Source organism: Anomaloglossus baeobatrachus, chromosome 4, assembly GCF_048569485.1.
Source record: "Anomaloglossus baeobatrachus isolate aAnoBae1 chromosome 4, aAnoBae1.hap1, whole genome shotgun sequence".
Classification (NCBI taxonomy): domain Eukaryota; kingdom Metazoa; phylum Chordata; class Amphibia; order Anura; family Aromobatidae; genus Anomaloglossus; species Anomaloglossus baeobatrachus.
In genome coordinates, this window is record NC_134356.1 from 208,892,888 (window position 1) to 208,918,696 (window position 25,809).

The 25,809-nt window shown below is 46.1% G+C and overlaps 1 protein-coding gene across 2 annotated transcripts in view; it reads left to right on the forward strand.

Moving 5' to 3' along the window:
* Positions 1 to 25,809, forward strand: part of HTR4 (5-hydroxytryptamine receptor 4) — a 698,746-nt gene that overhangs the window by 435,241 nt on the left and 237,696 nt on the right. The gene's annotated exons all lie outside the window — the stretch shown is intronic.

The window sequence follows — 25,809 nt, forward strand, 5'->3', positions numbered from 1 at the left end:
AACATTGTAATGTCTTAAGGTCACTAGGTTGGACCCAATCAATAATAGCCTGCTCTTTTCTAGGGTCCATCGTGAACCTAGCCACTGACTAAATAAACCCTAAAAAAGAGATTTCCAGCAAAAATACATTTTTTCAACTTAGGAAACAAGAAATTTTCTCTAAGTCTTAGTAACACAGTGCACCTGAGAATCCAGATCAGGTAAGAAAATCAAAATATCATCCAGATATATCACAATAAATCTTCGAATGAAATCTGAAAAAACAAAATTCATGAACTTTTAGAAAAATGCAGGTGCATTTGTCAGTCCGAAAGGCATCACCAGATTTTCAAACAGAGCATTGGACGTTAAAAATGCAGTCTTACACTCATCTCCCTCCCATATAGGTATTAAATTATATGCCCTTCTAAGATCTAGCTTAGAAAACCATTTAGCCCCAGTAAGCTGATTATAAAGGTCAGGAATGAGAGGAAGCGGGTAGGTATTTTTTTACAGTAATTTTATTCAACTCTCAGAAATCGAGACAGGGGCAGAGTTCACCATCTTTTTTTTTTTAACAAAGGAAAATCCTGCAGCAACTTTCGCCTATGTATGCCTTTATAGCAGCCGTTCCAGGCCAGACAAATTATACAGGCAAGCTTTTGGCAATTTAGCATTAGGGATAAGGTTGATAGCACGATCATAAGGGCAATAGGGCATAAGATGTCTGCCTCTTTTTTCAAAAACAAATCTCTGAAGTCCTTTAAGTATTCCGGAAGACCCTCTGGATTAGCAGAGAAAACCTGAACAAAATTAAGACATGTCTTATGACACTCAGACCTCCATTTAACAACATTCCTTTGAGACCAATCTATGACAGGATTATTCATTTCAAGCCAAGAAATTCCCAATAGCACAATAGTAAATTGTCCATAACATAACAAGAAATAACTTCGGTATGGAGAGATCCCACCTTAAGGGTTAATTCCATCGTTACAAATTGGACAAGATTCTGGAGCAACGGAGTCTTGTCAATAACAATAATCTGAATTGGCGCTTTTAGCCTAAAGGCCCCGTCACACGCTACGATATATCTAACGATATGTCGTTGGGGTCACGGTATTTGTGACGCACATCCGGAATCGTTAGAGATGTCGTAGCACGTGACACCCCCGAACGACTGTTAATGAGCAAAAAAACTCACCTTATCGTTGCTGGTTGACACGTCGTTCATTTTCATAATGTCGTTCCTCCTTCTGCGCGCCGGTTGTTCGTCGTTCCTGAGGCAGCACACATCGCTACTTGTGACACCCCGGGAATGACGAACACAGCTTACCTGCATCGCGCCGGCAATGCGGAAGGAAGGAGGTGGGCGGGATGTTACGTCCCGCTCATCTCCGCCCCTCCGCCTCTATTGGGCGGCCGCTTTGTGACGTCGCTGTGACGCCGAACGTTCCTCCCCCTTCAGGAAGAGGATGTTCGCCGCCCACAGCGGCGTCGTTAGGGAGGTAAGTACGCGTGACAGGGGTTAACGACATTGTGCGCCACGGGCAACGAATTGCCCGTGATGCACAAACGACGGGGGCGGGTGCGATCGCTCATGCAATCGCACGATATATCATACCGTGTGACGGGGCCTTTACTGCCCTATATCTAATTTTGGAACCAGTCCAGCATCAATAAAGTTCATAGTTGATCCACAGTCAACAAAATCATATGCAGACATAGACCAGTTTTTGAAAAGCAGTTCCACATTCAACAATACTTTACTGTAGGAGTTAAGAGGTACCTGGTAGTCTGGATGACCTCTCCGACAATCACCCAGACCTAGGCATTTCCCTACAGCTTGTCTGCTGGGGAGGGCGTGAGGCAATTGTCGCGGGCGGAGGAGGGGACGCTGCGCTCTCCCACTGCTCGGATCCGGCCGCTGCTGCGGCTGTTGATGCTCGGTGGTGGCTCGAGTGGTGGGCCGGATCCCGGGGACTCGAGCGGCGCTCCTCGCCCGTGAGTGAAAAGGGTGGGGATTGGATGGTGGGGATTTGGTTATTGTCCGTGATGCCACCCACGGTTGTGGTGATATTGGTGATACCACCGCTGCTCTGGACGGGGATCCCGAGAGAGATGACAGGGAGCAGCCTAGATGTTAGTTCTCCCCTCCGTGGGTAGGGGGTTGGTTGTCCCGGGGCCCGGTGATGGGGTAGGGATGGATGGCAGGCGGGTTACGGGGCCTGGTGAGGTGTAGGGTCGCGGGGGCAGTGCTGTGCCGCACGGCACGGTGGTACTCACTCAGCCAATGATGAGGACACAGTTCTCGGTAGTGGCGGGGGAGCAGCAGCCAACACGGGTAGCGGGGGAGGTAGCAGGGCGAGCGGGTATGGACCGGGTCCCTCGGACGCGATGACTGACCCACTAGGGGTACAGGGGCGTGGGTCACTTACCCTCCCTTCCAAGACTCCCTCCACCTCGCGTCTCCATATGGCCGCCACCACTTCCGCCATGTCAGCCTCCCACTCCTCCAGGAGGAGCTGCATGCGGACCTGCAGACGGCTGCTTAGCTGGACGGTCCGGACTTCCACCCACGCTGCGGGGCCAGGCGCGGGGACCACGGAGTTGTCGGTCGGACTCAGCATCTTTAGCAGCGGCCTCTTCCAGGAACCAGTCAATGGCCGCAGGGTCCTGGCGTCCCTGCTTCTATAGCCGCGGGCTACATGCGGCCAGACGCCATCAGTCCCCCTTAGTCTCTTTCCGGCTCCTCCTCTACAGGGGCGGGGTTTTGGCCTTCACGCCTCCACTACTCGAGGAGATGCTCGAGCGGGAACTTTTCGTGCCCAAGATGGCGGCTTCTCAAATTTTCCGGCCGGACACCTCCGGCGGTAACAAGGCGCACCTCTACCAGACGGCAGAGTGGTCGGATCCTGTTTGTGACGCCAAGTTGTCGCGGGCGGAGGAGGGGACGCTGCGCTCTCCCACTGCTCGGATCCGGCTGCTGCTGCTCGGTGGTGGCTCGAGCGGTGGGCCGGATCCCGGGGACTCAAGCGGCGCTCCTCGCCCGTGAGTGAAAAGGGTGGGGATTGGATGGTGGGGATTTGGTTATTGTCCGTGACGCCACCCACGGTTGTGGTGATATTGGTGACACCACCGCTGCTCTGGACGGGGATCCCGGGAGCGATGACAGGGAGCAGCCTAGATGTTAGTTCTCCCCTCCGTGGGTAGGGGGTTGGTTGTCCCGGGGCCCGGTGGTGGGGTAGGGATGGATGGCAGGCGGGTTACAGGGCCTGGTGAGGTGCAGGGTCGCGGGGGCAGCGCTGTGCCGCACGGCACGGTGGTATTCACTCAGCCAATGATGAGGACACAGTTCTCGGTAAAACACACGGCTGGATGGACGGGTCCCACAGACGGCTGCAGTGTTGTTTCTCCCAGCAGGTTGATGGTGACTGCCTTTCCCTGCACCTATGTCGTGTAACGGTTCCAATGGGTTCCCACCGGTAACCTGCTCCCCAGCTTGGATGGGTGCTGAAGGAGCCCCTTTTGCCCGCAGGCTCTGGCCCTGGGAACTTTAGCCTTGGCGGTGACTGTGTTTCCCTCTCTCGGTTGGACTGTTGCCTTCTGTCGGGACTTGGCTGCTGGGAAACCCAGGAGGGTCCCTTCACTAACGGATTTGGCAAATTCACGGCGACTCCTAGCCTTGCCGGGGTCCGTAAGCCCCTGCCGGATGGTGCTGGCTTCTCTTTGCGTACCGGTCCGGTACCACCAGGCCACCGCCCGTCCACGGTCCTTACGGTAAACTCCGATAGGCCACTCCTGCAGACGGTTACCACCGTCTGCCAACCTTGCTGATCCGTCCGGGCCACACACCCGGACCAACTTCAGGCTGCTTAACTGCCACTTTCCTCCTTCCACTTTCACTTCCAACTGTAAACTGCCTGGTTTTCCCGCCTCCAGGACTGTGAACTCCTCGGTGGGTGGGGCCAACCGTCTGGCCCACCCCCTGGTGTGGACATCAGCCCCTGGAGGAAGGCAACAAGGGTTTTTGTCTGACTTTGGTGTGCCTGACCGGGAGTGTGGGGTGTGTAGGTGTTATTCTCTGTGGCCCCTGGCTTGTCCAGGGCGCCACACAATCCTTCCGCAAATATCCTGCCCGACCACAGTAAAAGTAGAGTTCCAGATCAGATCACAATGCCATTTCCTTTCCTCTCCAGGGCTGGCAGCACCGACTTCCATGGGCTATGTGTCAGGTAGAAGACTGATACTGGGAGGACTGAAAAGAGTCTCTTGTTGGGCCACACGTCCCTCCCATATCCTGCGGTCCATCCGGAAAGCCTGAGTCATGGCCTCCTCCAGAGAACAAGGAGGAGAGTGGAGCGCCAGTGCATCCTTTAAGGCAGGGGTGGGGAACCTCCGGCCCGCGGACCGTATACGGCCCGCTATGCCCTTTTATGCGGCCCCCGGGCAGATTCCCGGGGGCGGCAGTGCTCGAGCCGCCACCGCCATCTTGTGCGCCGCCAGCCCTTTAAATCCACACATGTGCTGCTGTGCTTACCAATGTGTTCTCCCGCTGGCCAGGGCCAGCGAGAGAGGACTTAATTTGTGGGCGGGTTTAGTGCTCTGCGTTGCCTGCCCTCTGAGCTGCATTCCTGCCCCTCGGCTCTCGGAGCTGCGTGCCGCCCCCCGGCCATCTGAGCTGCGTTCCCGCCCCTGGCTCTCGGAGCTGCGTGCCGCCCCCCAGCCCTCTGAGAAAGAGGTCCGAGGCCAGAAGCTGGAAGGTAACATATAAGGTTCAGGGAGCACACAGAGACATGGTGAGGAATATGTCCAAGGTCAGAAGCTGGGAAGTAACGTATAAGGTTCAGGGAGCAGACAGAGACCTGGTTAGGAAGAGGTCCGAGGTCAGAAGCTGGGAGGTAACATATAAGGTTCAAGGAGCAGACAAAGACATCGTCAGGAAGAGGTCCGTAGTCAGAAGACAAGATCAGAACACTTACACCAGACAGGAGCCAAAGAGCACACTGAGCAAACAGGAAGTACGACTGGCAAAGTTAAGAGCAAGCCCAGTATAGAAACAAAGCAATCACCAAGAATGAAGCGCATCTGTGAAGGCACCTCCCAAAATCAGTGTGGGACACATAGCAGAGCATTTTCAAATGCAAAATGCAGAACTGTGACAAAAGCATTCCAAATGCAAAATTCTCTGCACAGCGTAACTGTGACAGTTAAGACACATAGTGCATAAAATATCCAAACTTCTTCTGGAATTAACATCAGCATAATAACTATCCACTTGGAGCTTCATGGCATGGGTTTAGATGGCTGACAAACTGCATACAGGGCATGCATAACCAAGCATGTCTGGCATTCTAATGTCATGCACCATCTGTATCCACACACGCGGATTACTTCTATTGCAGTTGTTGCGGGCGGAGGAGGGGACGCCGCGCTCTCCCTCTGCTCGGGTCCGGCTGCCGCGGCTGCTGCGGCCTGCTGCTGCTCGGTGGCTCGAGCGATGGGCCGGATCCCGGGGACTCGAGTTTGGGTTTTGGGATAGTTTATTGTCCGTGACGCCACCCACGGCTGTGGTGATTGAGTGGACACCACCGCTGCTCTGTTTGGGGAGCCCGGGAGTGATGGTACGGAGCAGCCAGTTGTTGATTTGCCCCTCCGTGGGTAGGGGTCTTGGTGCTCCCGGGGCCCAGTGATGGTGTTGGTATAGTGGGCAGGCGGGTATGGGGCCTGTGGGGGTGCAGGGGCGCAGGGGTAGCGTTGTGCCGCACGGCACGGAGGTACTCACTCAGCCAGTAAACACGACACAGTTCTCGGTAAACAAACGGCTGGTTGGACGGGTCCCTCGGACGGTTCACGGTGCTGCGGTTCCCTGCAGTTAGCGGTGACGGTCTCTTCCCTGCACCTATGTAAAGTCTCTTGGTAGCGATGGGTCCCCACCGGTTACCCACTCCTCGGCTTCAATCTGGGCCGAAGGAGCCCTACTTTGCCCGCAGGCGATGGCCCTGGGAAACTGGTGCCCTGGCGGTGGCGGTGTCTCCCCTTCACGGTCGGGCTGTTGCCTTCAATCGGGACTTGGTTGTTAGGAGACAGAGGTCCCCTTTAATGATGGATTTAGCAAATTATGGCGACTCCTAGCCTTGCCGGGATCCGAAAGGCCCCTGCCCTGGTGCTGACTGTTCTTCGTATACTGCTCCAGTACCGCCGGGTCACCACCCGTCCGCGGTCCTTCCAGCAGCCTCCAAACAGTCCCCCTGCAGACTATCACTGCCGTCTGCTGACCTTGCTGTCACAGTCCGGGGCACACACCCGGACCAACTTCAGGCTTTACTACTCTCACTTTTCTGTCACTTCAGCTTCTCTCCTTTTCTCCTCTACTACTTCACTTCCTTCTACTTTCACTTCCTTAACTGTTCTGCCTGGTTCTTCCCGCCTCCAGGGCTGTGAACTCCTCGGTGGGCGGAGCCAACCGCCTGGCCCACCCCCTGGTGTGGACATCAGCCCCTGGAGGAAGGCAACAAGGATTTTGGGTTAGCCTTGGTGTTCCTGCAGGGAATGTGGGGTGCATGTGATGTTGTGACCTGTGACCCCTGGCTTGCCCAGGGCGTCACACATTAGGCTCTGTTCACATTGCAGAATCTGACAGGCAACCTGGTCTCTCTTAAGTGCTCAGCTCAGCTGGGCGTCGGCTCAGTTGTTTCAATCCAAGCCATGCAAGGGTTAATCCTTGTTGGAGCAGTGTGCTGAGAGCCAGGATGCTGATTTACTTCCACTGCTGGTCTTCTCCTATTTAAGGCTGGAGAGTGTAGTAGGAGACCGCTGAAGATAGGTTTTGCAGTTGTGATATCCCGGTGTCCATGGTGATCCTCTATTTGGTGATCAGCAATTTGTTGTCTGCGCTGCATGATAGCTCCTTGGTGTGACTTAGTCCTTCCCCTTTGGTTTATTCCCTCTGGTGTCTATTTGTCTCTCCTCTGTGGATATTTGTGGTGTTAGTAAATTTCAGTTTATCCCCTTGTCTTTGTGGGTGGTGTTATTCTTTGTGTCCTGCCCAGCTCTGGGTTGGGGGCTGCGGGGGTATTAGGTCAGGGCCGACAGGAAACTGGGACATACTGGTGGCTCGACTCTGACTACCTTCAATTCTATCATCGGGATAAGGGACAGCATAGAGTCACTAGCCTTAGGGTCAGCCCAGTAGCCCCTGTGCCATCTGTACCCCCTGTGACAACTAATGGACGAATACCAGAAGAATCTCCTTATCTGACTGCATTGTGCCAACTGTAAAGTTTGGTGGGGTAAAGATAATGCTGTTGGGTCTTTTTTAAAGTTAGCCAAGGTCTCTTAGTTCTATTGAAGGGAAATCTTAATGTTACAGCATAGCAAGACATTATGGAACACTGTATGCTTCCAACTTTATGGGAACAGGTTAAGAAAAGCCCTTTCCTATTCAAGCATGACAGTGCCCCAGGGCACAAAGGAAGGTTCATAAAGACATGGTTAGATTAAATTAGTGTGGGAGAACTTGACTGGCCTGCATAGATCCCTGACCTCAACGTCATCAAACATATTTGGAATAAACTAGAATGGAGATTTCAAGCCAGGTTATATTGCCCAACCTGAGTGTTTGACCTTATAGATTCTATTCTGGATAAAGAAGGAATAACACATACTGTATTTCAAAATCTTTTCGAAGTCATTCCCAAAAAAGAGGAAGCTGCTATACACTAGATGCAAAGTGGTGACCAAATCCATATGATTACTTATGACTTTGCAATGGAAAGTTCTAAAAACTCCTGTAGACGTAGTGTGTAGGTATCCTTATATGTTTGTTCATATAGCTTATATTTATATTTTTCTTATACGGAGCTTGATACGCTTTTATAACTGTAAATTATAACTATTTGACTGCCTGCAGATCAACAACTTGGAACATGCAGGTTTTTACAGCAACTGATGTTTAAGGGGAGTGAAACGTGATGCTAGTTGAGGGACCCAGCATAGTTATGCTGACACACTGCATTACCATGATATCAGATTGGGGGTAAAGGAGAGTCAATATAAGAAGGAGTAATGACTTTACTCTCAGTGTGCATTTTACTTCCATAGTTGCTTTTGAAATATGATTACTCTGAGCAATGATAGACTGGGAAATATGTCACCTGACGCAGCAATCCGGTCACTCTGCTACGAGTTGGTAAAAGACTGAAATGTTATTGTTGTGAATGAGGTAGAATAGATGTTAGAAGACATGAAAGAGAGGTCTGTTAGGAGCTGTAGACAGGGTCACCTGCCTAAAACTGAGCAGACCTCAGAGCAGAAAGCGGTAAAGTTCCTTTGCCAAGAGGAATATGGTGAGTCAGTCATACCTGAATGTAAAGCATTTGACAGGCAGTGGCCTGGAATTGTTAGAGTTCCACTGGGTAGGAGATGGTTTATTAGAAATAGCCCAGTTAGGAACCAGTTGTAGGTAAAGGTAGTGAACTTAAACCATGGGAGGCTCATGTACTCAGGCAGCTTCGGTGGTGGTGCGACCGCAAAGCAGACTCTGATAACAAGGTAAACAAACTCTCTGGGTGCCGCTGCTCTATTGGGGTAGCCCGTCTGGGTATCCATTCCTTGTAGTACTGCTGGGTGATCCGGAGCCTGCATCCTTGCACAAATTTTAAAGTGTCCTGGTGGCCCGTTGGCGTAAAGCTGTCCGGGCCCCGTTTCCTCCTTGTGGGTAAAGGAGCTGTGCTCTCCATGGCTTACACTTGGGATTTCTGTGGGCTGCATGGGTTGGAAAGCCCTATCACCCTCGTTGCGCTAGTGCCCCTGATCTCTGAGCTTCTTGGGGACAGTCCATAAAGTCACTATCCTCCACAGGTTAATTGCTGGGTTGCCTGAAGCTACTCCCCGACCTAGGGTCCTGTACCCCGCCGTCCCTTTTGTCCCAGACCGGTTATTAGTCTCAGATGCCTCCTGTCCTCCAATACCAGGCCTCAATACCCTGCGACCGGGTCGCCGACTCCTCCGGCCCAGACCACCCAACCTGCCACAAACAGGGAGCCACACACTCCCCAGCTCCTCACTTCTCGAGGGCTACAACTACTCTCCTCCTGGGAGCTCCAACCCCCAGCTTCTTCTTCCTTTGCTCCCCTGGAGCCGACTCCTCTGTCACCTCCCACCAGTCTGCCTGACCCCTAGGTGGACAGCCCTATTCCAGCTCAGCAGCCCACTGGTGTGCCTGACAGGGTGTGGTGTGAGGTGTGGTTGGGATTTTGGATGCTGATGGAGGCAGTACCACAGGTTGGGAACCCAGAACCATGAGGGGTTGAATACTGCACCAAAAACAGGAAGTGCAGTACCCTGTTATGCCCTGATTAGTTCAGGGGTGTCACACTCAGATAATCTTATAAATGTGTCCCTGCTAAATACTGTGTAATGGCCGTGTCTGACCATATTAGAACATGTCAATTTTTACAAGTGTTAAAAAAAAACACTGCCAGAAAACTGTGTGTGCATGTGTGTGACAGAGTAGGAAGTCCCAAAATATATGGGTATTCACTTTAATTGCTCCCGTCAATAACAACTTTGCTGCCCTCACAACAGTAGCAGCCATATTGTCTGTTTCACCCTACTCTATCCCTCATGGTTGCGGCCCGCACTTTGCTACCCTAATATTGTTCTATTTAGCCTTTTTTGAGCTTGTAATTACAGGAGTGTGATCATTAATTTGACTTTCAAGTCAGGGAACGTTGCTCTTATGTGGCTTTCTGCAAAGAGTAGAAAAGGCGCTACACATGACCCTCCTTTATTACACACCTGGGCAGGATTTCTAATAACAGTTGATGTTGCTGATGCCACCAGTGCAATATGATCTTATTAGGCTATGCTCATATGTCCAGTAAGTATTTTTTTTTTTGGATCCATTTTGGTATGACAATATATAAAATAAAATTATCAAGTACATGGTCCATTCATTTGAAAGGCGACATATTCTAAAATGTCTTCTTTTTAATTGCAGTCCAGTCAAGAATAGATTTTTGAGTTAGATAAAAAATTATAGGGTCCTGATTTATTAATAATGCAGTTTCTTAGTCCAGTTTTTATGAAGGGCTCGCTAGAGTATGATGCGCCTAATCCATTAAGAGGGGTATGCCCCTTAATGAATTCAGTGCATCTTGACAGTGAAATGCACCTCGCCAGAAATGCTCCTCTGCTTAGGAACTGGTGTAGTATTTCTGGCATGAGAAACTCCGTCTCTTTTCCACAACTACACAGGCGGGCACTGACAAACCCTGGCTCCTCCCCAGCTCTATCCACGTTGGTGGATCTGCTTCAAACGTGTGGGAAAATGTCAAGAGTCGAAAAGTTAAAGCAACCTCGCATTGATGTAAACTCTTTAATGAATTGGACCCAAAGTCTGCACTGCCCGTTTAAGACCGCGTGCCCATGATCAGGGTTCACAGCATGTTGGACACAGTGTGTTTTCCAGGTGTCTAAAATGCTGCGTTGTACAGTACAAGCACAGTGGATAGGATTTCTCCCGTGCCTACTGTGCTTGTTTTTCCCTTAGCGAAAACTTCTATAACCGCAGCATGTCAAAGTGTTCTCCGCAGGGAGAACACAGGAAGAGACCGCAACTGCCCGAGCCCGGATTGTGGGCACGAGCAGCTGCGATTTCCTGCGAAGGAGACTCGCGGCCCCCAGGTCAGGACCCGCCGGGTCCTGATCATATGCACATATGCTAAAACTGTCTTTAATAAAAATGGTGCTGTGTAGTGTTATCAGCTAAGAATATTGCCATGTTATACAGATGACAGCAAATAAAAGTTAGGCCCGAGTCACACTTGCGAGTGCCTCGCGTGTAACTCGCACGAGTCTCTCATTGCATCACAGGAGTGTCTCAGCTGCATAGAGATACATGCGACTGACCCGCTCCTGTCAGGAGAGTGTGCGACCGTGCCGGATGATGCAATGAGAGACTCGCGGGATTACACGCGAGGCACTCACAAGTGTGACTCCGGCATTAACTTGGCTTTTGCTAAATGTGTCATTAACCTTGTCTTGGAAAGTCTGCATTTGGGAGAGAAATTAGTTTATAGGCTTCTCGAGGCTAGAGAGAATGTTAATGAACAGGTTCCTTGCACAGCAAAATGCAAAAAAAGCTGATAATTCTAATTCCTGCCATATCTGGCTCTAGTAGAGATCTGAAAGTCCCTTCTTCAGCTTTGCAAAATGACTCATTATTTAAAGGGGTGGTTCACCCATATTTTTTATTGTCTAGATCAATATTATATTGAGAAACAATGTTTCTCTCAAATACCTTATGTTGTCAATAGTGCCTGTGAGAGGCGCTATTGCAGACCGCTGTTTTCCGTCCAGTGACGTACCCGTCCAATGCTGCCACGTCACATCCGTGCGGCCGGCTGCGTTCTGAGCCCATCTTCTCCCTGCTCCTCCTCCCTCCTCCCTCACAGCACGTCTCTTGCTTGCAGCGTTCTGCGAGGAGGGAGGAGGGAGGGGGGAGCAGGAGATGTGCCGTGCTCGGAGGGAGGAGGGAGGAGGAGGAGGGGGGAGCAAATGGGCTGTGACAGCAGTGAAACACCGCTCACAGCTCAGAGTCTGGAAGACTGTAGCTGGCCGCACGGATGTGACGTGGCAGCATTGGACGGGTACGTCACTGGACGGGGAGCAGCGGTCTGCAATAGCGCCTCTCACAGGCACTATTGACAACATAAGGTATTTGAGAGAAACATTGTTTCTCAATATAATATCGATCTAGACAATAAAAAATATGGGTGAACCACCCCTTTAATTACCAGCAAACTGACTTAAAACCCCTCCGTCTACCACTGTGAATATTCTGTTAATTATGGAAATGGTATCTTGTGCTGAGGTTTAGCCAGCCTTCACCTTATTTCCACGTACTTTCCAGCAAGGGCATACAAATTAAATATGTTTGGGTTCTGACAATTTACTAAAACGTTACTTACCCAAGATAAAAGAACTAGGTTTTCAGTTTTGTTAGGCTTTTATAGATGAGCTCGTTAAGCCTTTCCCACAGTTCTACCTCAATTAAAGTAAATTAATCCTGCTGTTCATTTATAGAATTATATGACAATCCAGAGGTTAGATAGTCAAGTATATAAGATTTCTGTTATGTATTTAAAGCACCACTCAAGCTTTTTTTTATTTTTTTATTTTACCACTGGAGTAGTGCTTCTTATCTAAGTTCCCTGACTCGAGTATTATACTCACCCTCTGGCGTCTTCATCTTCTATCAGCTCCTCTCCCATCAGACTCCAGAAGGTTATGACCAGTGTTTCCTGGAGATAGCCAGTGGTCACTTTTCAATGCAAGTCTACGAGAGCCTCGTTCTTGCTGTCATAGACTTGCATTGGGAGCTTGTGACCGTTACCTTTGAAGTCTGCCAGTCAGACATTGCAACAGAGAGAGATAGAGAGGGGTGTTCAATTGCCGCGCCAAAAGATCACTCGTTCGGAAGATCAGATCAATGTCACTTTATTTTCATACAGGTCTACGCGTTTCAGGAGCTCCTGCCCCCTTCCTCAGGACCGTCAGGTATAGAAATAACATCAAATCACAATTTCTATACCTGACAGTCCAGGGGGCAGGAAGGGGGCAGGAGCTCCTGAAACGCGTAGACCTATATGAAAATAAAGTGACATTGAATTGATCTTCCGAACGAGTGATCTTTTGGCGTGGCAATTGAACACCCCTCTCTATCTCTCTGTTGTCTGCTATTGGGTGGCTGCAGCCGTGGATTGATCTGTACATGCGACTATAGTAGTTGTGACTCTCACAACTGCATTTGGTGAGTAAGATTACTCCCCCCTCCCCACTCCGCACATATTTGGGTAAGACCCTATTTGCGCTTGTTTTCCACAGCTTTTCCTTCAGTCAGACATTGCAGTCACAGGACCAGAGCAGCGACGATAAAAGGTGAAGATGTCGGAAGGTACGCATATTTCTGGGTGCAGGGACCTTAGATTAAAAGCACCAATACATTGTTGTGCTGTGTGGAATAAAAAATAAATTACTAAATGCTGGAGTGGTGCTTTAATTTATCAAATTGATTAAAGAATGGAATGTCAACTTACTAAATAACTAAGAAATACTGGCAGCCTGAAACTTTCTTAATGCTCCTTCTCCCAGTACACACAATTTTGTCTTAAAAGTTCTGTAGCTCAGCAGATGGCAATAACATGACATGGCTTGTTCTCACCCACAAATCTCTCCACAGTGTGGCACCCCCCTAAATCTCCACCCTCCTCTCTGTCTATCACCCTGCCCATTCTCTACGCTCTGCAAATGACTTTCGACTAACATCCACACTAATCCGAACCTCCCACTCCCGGATCCAAGACTTCTCCTGAGCACCAATCCTCTGGAACGCTCTACCCCAAGAAGCTAGGACGAATCACAACTTACTTAGCTTTAGACGAACCCTAAAAACACATATTTTTAGGGTGGCCTATCACACTCCCTAGCCAAACTAAATTCACATAGTCCCTCCATGCCTTCTCAGAACATAACCCCACGTCAAACTCCATGGCACCCAAATGCATCTCAAGGTTCTGGCCAACTGGTCCAGGCAACCATTATCTATCCCCCATTTCCTTGAGATGGCTGAACTGTCATTGTAACTAAGCACTTGTACCTTGTCCCCCCCCATCTCATTGTAGATTGTAAGCTCTCACGAGCAGGGTTGTCTTTTTTTCCCTATAATTATTGTATTTTCTATAACTATTACTTGTTTGTATATGATCCTCCTAAGTTGTAAAGCGCTGCGTAATATGTTGGCGCTATATAAATAAATATTATTATTATTACATGGCAAATTAAACTTTTGGTTGAGGGTTACTGCTCAAAGTATACATCCTGAGGTCACCAATTTGAGGTGACGTCAATATTTCTCTTATGTCAGTTTGCTTCTAATTTCTTCCAGCAGTCATGTCATGAAGATACAGTACATAAGCCCTACATAAAGGTAGGGAAGCACGTGGGGATGTAGGGGATCCATAGCAAATATTAAAATCGATCCTCTTAAGGAATTGGTTAACACTACTATACTTCTCACCACCTAGGACAGAAAACTTCAGTGCTTTCCTTTTCCATGATGAACAGATTGTCTTGGCACAGATTCTAACTACCTACTAAAATTAGTTATATAGTAAACCTCCCCCTAGAGGCCCATAACAGTCAATTAGTCTGCCTTCCTCTATGGTATTTACTGTATGCCATTAATCAAATGACAGTGGGCAAAAATTCGGAAACTTCCTTGTTCCTCTCTTTCCTGATGCTTGTTGAAGAAGACACAAAGAGCTTACCTTCTCATCATTCCCCCTTCTATTTTTGTTAAAAGCAATATAATAGAGCTCTGAAAGGGAATCTGTCACCTTTCACCAGGTTTTTTTTCTATCTCATCTCAAAGCAGCATGATAATGGAAGAGAGACCCTGATTCCAATGATGTATCACTTACATGCACCAGAATTACTTCTGGGTCATTGTGCCATGGGTGTGTCACAGGTGACAGACAGTCATGTGGTTTCGGGCCATAGAAGGTCGCAGCGTTTGGCTGCACAGAATGCTCCCTGACTTTCCATTGTTTCTGCTGTCAGTATTCATTGGTATAGGTAGCTTTCCTGCTGAATTCACCTCTCCCCCTATAGGAACCAGCAGTAGCTTGCCTTCCACCAACCTGCTGATCATCAGCATTATTTTGATGCTTAAATACCCCTTAATTCCTGGGACTGGTGCTAGTGATATTTTTCAGTTCCTTGAAGCCGAGGTTGCAAGCAGGTGGCTTGTACTCCTCTTTGGTATCGTTGCTGAAAACTTTACTGAACTTCAACCTGAATCATCTAATAATAAGTAGTTCATGCCTTTCCCCCTGTGTGTCCCATTCGCTGTGCGCAAGGAGCACGATTGGGGGACACAGTTGGATAACATAGGAAACCTCATCTACATGAAGTAAGCAGGATGACGGCAATCACAACAAGAGAGGAGGTGCCAAACAAAGACCAGCGACGGCCATTGGATCAGACCGGGCCATATTGGGCTATAATAAATGGTATTGTTTGTGCTGTACATGGTGAATTTGGGCCTTATAAACAGCTTATTAGAATATTGTTAAAGAAGCCTTAAAGGTGGTGATCGTACTTTATTTATTGGGAAACCAATTAGGTTCTCTTTAAAAAATAAAGTTCTTTTTAAAGAGATTTTGTAGGACACAAATTGATGACCTATCATTAGGAGGACCTAAGTTGCTGCAGCCCCATATATCAATTGATACTGTTTCTTGCCCTACCCCTGGTCAAAAAAGAAAAAAGAAACACATGTCCATTACGTAAAACTATTTTTTATAGAAAGGGCTATAAATTTTACATTTATTGTAGTGGTCCTTTGTGGCTGAAAAAAAAGTTAAAATATACACGGATTAATTTTTTTCTTAATTTAAAAATAGAAATATAATTACTGAAAAAAATTGGTCCAGATATAATAAATAAAAGAGGAAATTTGATTTGAACAGCTGAATGAATAACAATTTTAGATCTTTTGAAACCACACATACGAAAAAACCTGAAAATATATTTATTTGGTCATGAATGGGAAAAAATGACTCATCTTCAACTGGTTAAGGTTAACCTGTCATGTTATACAGTATGTCCATCCATATCCTGTCCACCGCCATTAACTTGAGAACAGCGGCAGCTATAGGCATAGAAGTGGTGTCTAGGTATAGTAAAGTAGCCATGCGCTACACAATGAAACCACCTATAGCGCCACCTGGTGGAAAACAACGGCGTTAGCATTTTTATCTTGAAAACGGAACAAGATAGAGAAAAAAAAAGAATTACAAAGTTGTATGGCATCATCAATTCAATACGAATCGACACCTTGCATACAGAAATGTTATGATATGAAAACCATGATCCCCCCCAAAACATTGAATGCTGGTCACGCATATGGCGCTCATTTAACTTTGATGATCAAAGTGGCCACCACCAGCTGCAATGCACATCTGGACTCCGGACAGCATACTGTATCTTGCTGCACGCTGTGCAATATGGTAGGTGACACGTTTGCACAAGCATCTGTAATACGTCGTCATAGATCCTGCAATGTTGGTGGAGGGGTTGCATACACCTGCTGTTTGATGTGACCTCACTGAAAAAAGTCCAATGGGGTCAGGTCAGGTGAGCGTGGAGGCCACTCCACGCAGCCACCATACCCAATGACTTGCAGGAAGGTCTCCATGAGGTATCGCTTCACGTCCGCAGCCTTGTGAGTTTTACACGTTCTACTCATAGCATTTCTGTATGCAAGGTGTCGATTCGTATTGAATTGATGATGCCCTACAACTTTGTAATTCACTTTTTTTCTCTATCTCGTTCCATTTTTGAGATAAAAATGCTAACTCTGTTGTTTTCCACCAGGTGGCGCAATAGGTGGTTTCATTGTGTAGCGCATGGCTTCTTTACTATACCTAGACACCACTTCTATGCCTACAGCTGCCGTTGTTCTCAAGTTAATGGCGGTGGACACACTGTATATTGATGTACATTTGTGTAGGAAAAGTTTAAGTAAAACTTGTATTTTATTCACTGAAATACCTTTTGCTTGTATGTATGAGTCCAGTGGGCGGGCCTATTCAGTGATTGACAGTCCCCTATATGTCTGTGCATGCAGAGATAGCTGTCAATCACTGTGTAATACCGCCCACTGGACTGGTATGGATATAATCTGGAATTTCAATGAATAAAATATAAATTATACTGAATTTTTTCCAGCAGACCTAGATCATTCAGCTCAGCTGCTTCTACTTTATACCTTTCTGTACACAGATCAGACCCCATGTACAAAGTGACAGGTTCCCTTTAATGACATGCCAGCTCCATATGTAACATATTAAAAAAGCATTACTTTCTGTCATATGGTAATAAAGGAAATTACATCATACATTACAACACTTTATTGGAAGTTATATTACACAAGCGTAGCACATGTGCCACCTGTCACAAAATGGTATTTTAAATTGCTAACACAATGAGATTATACTCATTGTATAGCTCAATCATGGATTCCCAAATGACACTTTTGTGTTGTTCGTGGACCTGAGTAGGGGAAATACCGTAATGAACAGGAACCATTTTACACTACAGCTGTCACTTATAATAATATGACGTTCCTGTCTGCCTCAAATTTCACCATAATGGCAATTACAGTTCATACTGAACAATCTGATACTAGAAGGAAAAATGATTTATACAATCTGGAGACACTTGAATTATCCTTATTACTGTAGGACAGGTGATAATAGAACATAAAACTATATTATTAATCTCTTGTATGTGAAAACAGACTCCCTGCATATTAGGCACGTCTACAGTACCGGGTAGTCTAACATTCTTCAATGTAGACGCAGAAAAGAGCAAGACATATGGTAAAGACTGAGGAATGAGCTTCACGGTCAAGGCTATGACTTGTTCTAGGTAGATGGTGGCAGCTTGGAATTGGAGATGTGTGAACCTGACAGACAGGAGATGCCTTGTTATGTGAAGATTGTAGACAGTGTTTTCCTAACCTGTGGCGAAAAAAAATAAAGTTTGTCAAGGACAAAATAGGTGGTTTCGTAAATGTTAATATCCTTATTGGCTAACCTGTGTTTATAATTATCCAGGCTTTCAAGACTTGTTACATTCATCCTTTAGGTATGACTTTTCTAAGAAAATACTGTGTATAGCGTAGCTGTGACCTTCGAGAGACAAAGAAGTGGTTTATTCGTGGAGATGATAGTCATGCCATGGATACTGCACGAAACTGTAACACTTTCTGATCTGGATTTTTTTAGTGGGTGTTTGCTAACTGTATAATAGCATGTTACATCTACAAACAGTAATACATGAGGAACGATTTACAGTTATTACACAAATAAAGAAATGAGTATAAGATCTATCAACTAACCTATCTATCTATCTATCTATCCATTATCTATCTATTCATTATCTATCTATTCATTATCTATCTATCCCTCTATCTATCTATCCCTCTATCTATCTGTCTATCTATTTATCCATCTGTCTATCAATCTATCTATCTATCCATTATCTATCTATCTGTCGCGGGCGGGGAGGACGCCGCCGCTGCGCTTGCTAACGCTCGGGTCCGGCGCTGCTGCGGCTGCTGCTCGGTGGCTTGAGCGGTGGGCCGGATCCGGGGACCCGAGCGACGCTCCTCGCCCGTGAGTGAAAAGGGGTGGTTGGTTTGTTTGGGGATTTAGTCCGTGACGCCACCCACGGGTTGTAGTGAAGATGGGCACCACTGCTGCTAGTGACGGGGATCCCGGGAGCAATGGTAGGGAGCAGCTGGGATGTTGTTTTCCCCCTCCGTGGGTAGGGGTCGGTGGTCCCGGGGCCCGGTGGTGATACGGGGAGGCAGGGTAGGTGAGGTGCAGGGTTGCAGGGACAGCGCGGCGCGGTGCCGGATGGCACGGGTGTACTCACTCAGTAAGAGATGCACAAAGTCCTCGGTAAACCAAACGGCTGGATGGACGGGTCCCGCAGCCGGCTGCAGTGTCTCTCCCTGGACAGGTGATGGCAGCTGTCTTTCCCTGCACCTTTGTGTACTGTTTGACTACGATGGATCCCCAACGGTAGTCCGCTCCCCGGTGTATGGATGCCGGAGGAGCCCGTTTGCCCGCAAGTGCTGGCCCTTGGGTCTCTAGCCTTAGGCGGTAGCTGTATACCCTCACGGTGTGGGCGGTTGCCTTCTAACAGGTCTTTGGCTGTTAGGAAACCCCTGGGGTTCCTGTCACACTCGGATTTGACTGTTGATGGCGACTCCAAGCCTAGTCGGGGTCCGATGGCCCTGTCTGTGTGTGCTGGCTTCACTTCGCTCCCCGGTCGGTACCGGCGGGCCACCGCCCATCCCCGGTCCTACGGTTCCGCGTTGATTCACCACTCCTGCAGACTGCCACTACCGTCTGCCAACCTTGTTGTCAGTGCCTGGGCCACAAACCCAGACACTCTCCACTTTACTCCTCTCACCTCAACCTCCTCCACTGAACTTCTCTACTCAACTCAACTGTCACTTTTCCCGCCTCCAGGCCTGTGTACTCCTCGGTGCGTAGGGCCAACCGCTTGGCTCCACCCTACCTGGACATCAGACACTGGAGGGAGGCAACAAGGATTTATGTTTGGCTAATGTTACTGTCTAGTGGGGGTGGGGGTGTATGTGTGTTACCTGTGACGACCTGGCTAGTCCAGGGCGCCACATATCCCTTTATCTATCTATCTATCTATCTATCCCTTTATCTATCGATCTATCTATCCATCTATCTATCCATCTTTCTATCTATCCTTTATCTATCTATCTATCTATTCAATGGCTCTTGTCATCCTCTTTTTCTCTCTGTCAAAACTGTACATTTGAGCATTTCTCTTCTTCAAAATAATATGTTATGAATCTCTTAAGTTGGTGGTAAATGAGATAAATTCTAAAAAGATGTTGCCTGGAAGTTGATAGCATGCTATGAAATGCATTACACTCGTGTTTATTTTCCAAAATCCTGTTTTTTAACAAAATAACTTTTCTATTTTTTGCATTCCTTTACTAATTGGTGCCATTTTCCTCATAAAGATGTTTTTTTTTAAAAAAAATTGGATAAAAAACCAGGTGTCAATATGTCTTACTAAAAATCTTGATCAATGAATTTGGAAACTTCTACTGAAAAAATGTAGCACAGCAAAAAAGGTTTACATTGGAATACCTTAAATAACCCCTTTACCCCCAAGCCTATTTTCTCCTTTATGACAAGGCAATTTTTTTTCAATTCTGACTGGTGTCACTTTATGGCCTTGCTCACACGAGTGCAATGCGAGAAAATTTTGCATTGCACACTGACCAATGTTAGACAATGAGTCAGAGCAGATGGTCCGATCTTTTCTCATCACGATTCTGGATGAGAATAAAGTTGCAGCATGCTGTGATTTTCTGCCGAAATCATGCGAGACTCGCCAATACAAGTCAATGGTTGTGAGAAAAAAATGGATACAACACGGACAGCACACGGACCATCCTAATGATGTCCGTTTTTATGGATACATTACTATTCTGTTGCATAAAACAATTCAAATGGTCCTGTAAATGACTGTAAATGAATAATACAGATTGCACAAGAACAGCAGGTGGATGACAAGTGAGAAGAAATCGTCCTACTTTCCTGGATGAGAAATGGACCATTTTTTCATAGGCTTGTGTAACTCCATTCTATGAGGTAATAACGCTGGAACGCATCTCCCCGTCATTCTGAAACCGTTTTTCATTACATATTGTATTTCATGTTAGTGATAAATCTAGGATAGTATTTTTTGCATTTATTTGTGAAATTATCAGAAATTTTGGAGAAAGTTTTGAAAAATTTGCAAATTTCAAACTTTGAATTTATATGCCTTTAAACCAGAGTTTTATGTCACACAACATAGTTAATAAATAACATTTCCCACAACATTTTTTTGTTAGGAAGTTAGGAGGGTTAAACATTTATCACTATATTCTCATTTTTCCATAACCATTTTTTTAGGGACCACATCAGATTTAATGTGACTTTCAGTGGCCTATGTGACAGAAAAGACCCAAAAGTGACACCACTGCCAGAACTGCACCCCTGAAACTGCTCAAAACCACATTCAAAAAGTGTATTAACCCTTCAAGCACTTAACAGGAACTAAAGCAATGTAGTAGAAAAAAACAAAACATTTTACTTTTGCCTACAAAAATGTTACTTTAGCTCTAAATTTTGCATTTTCATAAGCGTAATAAGAACAAATGGACCATACAATATGTTGTGTAATTTCTCTTGAGTTCACTGATACCTCATATGTGGTAGAAAAACACTGCTTAGGCGCACGGCAGTGCTCGGAAGGGACAGAGCGCCATTTGACTTTTGGAATACAAAATTGGCTCAAATCGTTAGTGGATTAAATGTCATATTTACAGAGCCCTTGATGTGCCTAAATAGTGAAACCCTCCCAAAAGTGACCCTATTTTGGAAACTAGACTCCTGAAGGAACTTATCAACATGTGTGGTGAGCGCCTTGAAACCCCAGGTGCTTCACAGAATTTTACAACATTGAACTGTGAAAATAAAAAATCTAATTTTTCCCACAAAAATGTTGATTTAGCCCCAAATTTTGTAGTTTCACAAGTGTGATAGGAGAAAATGTAGCAAATTTTTTTTTTGTGAAATTTTTCCTGAGTACACCGATACCTGATGTGTAATGGAAAAATTAATGTTTCGGTGCAGGCCTCGGAAGAGAAGGAGCACCTTTTTTGCTGGAATAGATTGCAGATGTCATATCACATTTGAAGATCCCCTGACATGCCAATACAGTAGAAACCCCCCACAAGTACACCCATTCTGGAGACTGCATCTCCCAAGGAATTCATCTTGAGGTGTAGTGAGCAATTTTAACAGTCAGGTGATTCACAGAATTGTATAACATTGGCTTGTGATAATAAAAAAATACCATTCTTTCAACTAAAATGTTGCTTTGGCCCCAAAGTTTTAATTTTCAGAAAGGTTACTAGAGAAAATGGGCCATACAATTTGTTACAAAATTTCTCCTTAGTTCGCCAATACCCCATATATTTTCAAAACCTTCTTTTGAGGCACAATGCAAAACTCAGAAGGGAAGGAGCGACATATTGGAGTTCACATTTAGATATAATGGTTTGGGGCTGCCATGTCAAATTGGCAGAGACCCTGACATGCCAGAAAACAGACCTCCCATAAATGACTCCATCTAACAAAGTACACTGCTCAATATATTAATCTAGGGGTGCAATCAGTATAGTAATACCACAGGTGTGTCACAAACTTTTATACTATTGGACGGTAAAGAAAAATGATTATATTATTACTACAAAAATTTAGTTTTAACCCCAGATTTCCAAATTTCACAAGAGGAATAGGTAAAAAAAAGACCCTATAATATGTTACACAATATCTCCTGAATGTGACTGTACAGTACTGTTTGGCCACACATCAGGGCTCGGGAGGGAATGAGCACATTTGTCTTTTGGAGCACAGGTTTTCATAAAGTAGCTCACAGACTCGGTTTGCAGAGCCCCTAAAGCCAGCTTTACACGTTGCAATTAGTTGTACAATCGCATTTGCGAAGTGACACGCCCAGGTTGCATACGGGATCTTATGAGATTGCACGTAGGTCCTTCATTTGCTGTCACACGTGCGTTAGTAGTCTATGTTAAATTGATCAATTTTGTGTGCGATCCTTTAGATCATGTGTTCTGTGACGTATGCATTGGGCACCTTTTTTTTTTTTTTATTTATTGACTTGACAAGCGTGTGTAATGTGTAGGGATGTGTTTTTACTGTGTCATCTGCCATTCAGCTCTGCTACATGGCCGCTAACAGCAGACACAGACAGCCATGTAGCAGAGCTGAATGGCAGATGACAGCAGACACAGACAGCCATGTAGCAGAGCTGAATGGCAGATGACAGCAGACACAGAAAGAGCCGCACTGTCAGAATGAACTCAGGTGAACTTCACCCGACTTCATGGTCATGCTGCGGCTCTGTCTGTGCCGCGTCCTGATTAGCGGTCACCTGTGAAGGACTCACCGGTGACCGCTAAACTCCTGAGTAACTGAATTGAGCAGCCCTCTCTCATATACTCACCGATCCCCGATCTCCGGCGATGCACGGCATTCACACTGCTCCAGCGGCTTTTACTGTTTTGAAAAAGCCGGCCGCCCATTAAACAATCTCGTATTCCCAGCTTTCCCCGCCCACCGGCGCCTATGATTGGTTACAGTGAGACACGCCCCCACGCTGAGTGACAGGTGTCCCACTGCACCCAATCACAGCAGCCGGTGGGCGGGTCTATACTGTGCAGATAAATAAATAATTAAATAATTAAAATAAAACGGTGTGCGGTCCCCCCCAATTTTAAAACCAGCCAGATAAAGCCATACAGCTGAAGGCTGGTATTCTCAGGATGGGGAGCTCCACGTTATGGGGAGCCCCCCAGCCTAACAATATCAGCCAACAGCCGCCCAGAATTGCCGCATACATTATATGCGACAGTTCTGGAACTGTACCCGGCTCTTCCCGATTTGCCCTGGTGCGTTGGCAAATCGGGGTAATAAGGAGTTATTGGCAGCTCATAGCTGCCAATAAGTCCTAGATTAATCATGTCAGGCGTCTATGAGACACCCTCCATGATTAATCTGTAAGTTACAGTAAATAAACACACACACCCGAAAAATCCTTTATTAGAAATAAAAAACACAAACATATACCCTGGTTCACCACTTTAATAAGCCCAAAAAAGCCCTCCATGTCCCGCGTAATCCAGGATGGTCCAGCGTCTCTTCCAGCACTGCTGCATGGAGGTGACCGGAGCTGCAGCAGACACAGCCGCTCCTGTCACCTCCACACAGCAACTGAAGACATCCGCGCGATTGGCTGAGCATCAAATGTCTGGAAGGGGTAAAAAAAAAACAATGTAACAAATATGCAGAAAAAGAGGCTAAAAAAACCCTGTCAAAAAAAGTCAATGAAATGTATATGTGTATGCATGTATGGAAACATACCCTTATTGCCAATTCTTTAAGACTGGCATCTTGTATACCAGTCTTAATGAGGGTCGGGCAGAAATAAGATGTGGTTAATTCAATGAGAAATTCCCATCACTTAATGTATTCTCTGCATCTTATTACTGGAGTGTGCCACTATTTCCAGAAAGACTGGAGCAACATTTCTGGCTTACAAAACGTTGTAAGCCCGTCTTGCAGGATTTTCCCGTTTTGGCTGAGCTTCTGCAAGCTGGAGTGAAAATGCCAGAAGTCGTGAAATTCTTGCACAAAGATTTTGCAACTTTTCAAAGTGTTTTACACCAATTTTATGCAAACAAAACACATTGATGATCGCCTCCTTACACTACAGCTTTTCAATATTCTCTAAAGCTATAAAGTGTATTTTAAGCTAAAAAAAATTAAATCACTTTTTTTCCTGACCAGTTGTCAATGTTCAATGTATGCAAAACCAGGCCGCAGCCGATATTAAAGGGTATACATCAAAAAGACCATAGAGGTGAAAAAACCCAATTAAAATTTAACTTTTAATATTATCATTAAAAGGTCAAGTGACCAACGACACACAAAAAATGAAAGGAGTAGGGTACAGCAGATATAGTGTCACACGGCAGGAGGGAGATGCAGATAAACAACACACTAGCCCTAAGTTAGCCCTAGTAACCTCTCCCTACCTAGCAATAGAGGGTATGACGCCCTAGGGTTGGGGCGCCCCAATTCACCGATGGGAAACCCTAAGTAGCCCTGTCAGACCCTACATAAAACATACTCCAAAATTACCGTACTTATTAACAATAGCTCCCATCGAAAATGCAACAATAGGAGAACAGATTGTAACTTATCTGATGATGATATTCAGAGACACAGTCCCGATGCGTTTCCTCCCAAGGATACTAGGGATTCATCAGGGAACACAGACCAGAGGGTAGATAGCAAATGCATAGGTCTCCCTGGGGTGCCAGACAGATGGTGCAAGAGGGTGATACCTGAAAAGCCCCTGTATCGGCCTGCTATTTATATCTATATCCGGGGTGGGCAATGACTCCTAAACCGGAAATTAAAAGTTCATCCATCAGCCCTGCATCCAAAATAGTGCAGTATCTATACTAGATAAACATATTGGGGCCAAAGAACTCATTAGGAACACAAATAGTGCAAAATCGCTACAAATTAAGAAAACTGCAGGCACTACAGTTTTCAGTGACTGGATGTGATCATAGTGTTCAGCATTGAGAGAAAAAAAAAACCAAGAGATTTCAAAGGGACCTAGCAGAGTTTAAAGATAAAATAACATATCCCATATTGGGGCAAAATTCTGCTAGCCCTAACGATCTCTCCTCGTCAGATCCTGAAAAGTCTGATGAAGAATCTAGAGGGGGGAGAGTGGTTCCTTTTTCCAGGACACGTGGTAAAGGCCACTAAAACAAATGGCAAAGCATCTGATCGGTGGTATGCAACATCTGTCACCCCCATCAATTAGCTGTTCCCAGTGCTGCTACCTGCCAGAACTACTCAGTTGCACAGCTCCATCAGCAAAAGAGAGGTTTTGACCAGCTACTTTGAATATCTGCCTCCTTTTGATTCGAATAGGGGACAGATATACAGTACCCGGTTACAGCCACAATACAGTTGACTTGAGCTGTACTATGGAGCTTCGCAACTGAATAATTCTGGGCTGGCAGCAACATGAACAGCTTATTGGCAGGGTTACCAGATTTTGCACCCCCACCAATCAGACATTGATGGCCTATCCCAAGAATAGGTCATCAGTTTTGAAGTCCCAGACAACCCCTTTAAATAGATACTGTCTTTTGGCTGTTGTTGAATTTGCTTGACTATATTTCTTTTATTGCTTCCAACATGAGAAGATCTGAGTGTCCATGTGGATGTGATATGAGCTGAATGTGTATTTTTTATACATTGTGGAGATAGTTATTGGTCTCATATCTATAGTAATAGTGGCATATCCCATGGATATGTCATAAATGTCTAAGATAGGGATATCCGTACATGCGGGGGTGTAATGGTCACTGATTCCTCAATGGATGCAACAGTCTCTTAACAATCACATGATTAATTATTTTTTGCACAACTGTTTTTCCACTCAAATTTTACATCTGTACGTGCCACAGCAATAAAGCTCCCTGTTTCAGGTGCTGGAATTTTGCATATTTACCTATCTAGCATTTCTTATGATGTCATTTTT